Source organism: Acanthisitta chloris, unplaced genomic scaffold (assembly GCF_000695815.1).
Source record: "Acanthisitta chloris isolate BGI_N310 unplaced genomic scaffold, ASM69581v1 scaffold10241, whole genome shotgun sequence".
NCBI classification, from domain to species: domain Eukaryota; kingdom Metazoa; phylum Chordata; class Aves; order Passeriformes; family Acanthisittidae; genus Acanthisitta; species Acanthisitta chloris.
The window spans coordinates 34,765-36,301 of NW_008657634.1; positions in this window are offsets into that span (position 1 = coordinate 34,765).

Genomic DNA, 1,537 nt, shown 5'->3' on the forward strand with positions numbered 1-1,537 from the left:
CTAACAAAACACTTAGAGTGCCTGAATGATGTTTTAAGATGAAGCACCAATACTGTGCAGTCTCTAATGTGTATCCAAAAAAACTGCTGTTAAGGATTCCTTCTCTCCTGATGTAAATTAGTGCTTAAAAACTCAGGAAGATCTGACTTGTTTTTGATGAAAATATTTTAGTTACAAAGGACTTGGAGTTTAGGAAATAGCAGTTTGTTTTCAGTGGCTCTTTGCTGTGGACTGACCTTTACATGCAGGCTAGGTAAGAGAGGATAAATCAGCTCTTGCTGGAGGGAGCAATTCAGATGATACTGGCTGCATGCTACAGGTGGTCTTACCTGTATCACAGTTGGAAAAAAGATGATGTATTATATTTAGCATTTACACTTTTTCAAATGATTCTGCAGTGGTTGGCCCAGTCCTTCACCTAGATGAGGAGTGAGTGGTTGTCCTTTACCTGATGTATAGTTAAGCGTAATTGGTTTAGTTCTGGTAAATGTCAATGGTAAAAATGTAGATCCACTGTATACAGTGCCAAAGGTGTTTTTAAGGTCTCTTGTATGGGTTTCTTGTGGGAGAAATACTCTTCTTTCAAGCTATACCTGTATAATAGTGTGAGCTGTTGTATTTGCCCTCAGCATAGTAAGGTCTTGCATTTGTGACACTGCAAAGAATTATTACAGAAGAATCTCCTTTGTGCCAGTTGAGATCAATCTTCACAAAACAACTTTGCTGAAATATCTTTGAAGGTGACTTTTTTTTAATTAAAAGAAATGGTCAGAAACTAGTTTGAAGTAAAAGCCTCTTGAGCAGTTGCTTAGGCACCATACAGGCACATGTGTTTGGAGAGGGGTCTCTGTGACATATACAATGTTGGATTCGGTACATAGCATTTCTCTGGGAAGGTATACCAGGTTGTACTTACATAGGAGGCTGTGAGCCATCTTTGCTTGTCACTTTGAGCTCATTTCAGTCTGAGAGCACAGCCCTAAAGGTGATAATAGCTAAAAAAATGTAGTGAAGGTCACTTACAAATCAGAAAACTAGGAAAGGGGCTGAAAAGGCAGACTGTAAAATCAGTCATGGAGAGCTGCCTTCTAATCTGGCACAGCATACAATGTGGTGTTACTTCAAACATATGAACTGGTTTAAAATGGGTGGGTCTGTTTGTTTTTTAAATTGTTACTTTCTTTAAATTAGAAATGGCAGAAGTGCTGAAAATCTCCAGAGGTAATTTCTCTCTTTGCTTACTTTTGCCATTGAAGTGTTTGTGTATGAACCTTAAACATTGCTAAGTGAACTCTAACCCTTCTTCCATTTTGAACAACTTATCAGTGCTTTGTTGCTTTGTAAAAATTGAGTTTGCATTCCACTTTTTCATAGTTTGTTGCCTTTCAAAATGGTGCTTATGCTTAAGCCTATGTTGCTTTGAGCTCCTCGTCTCACTATAGCTGCTTGTATTGTCTTTTCTAAAGGGCTTAATACAGAAGAGTAGGATTTACATTTGAGAAGGCTCCGTAATTAACACTAGAGCCAAAAGGCATTC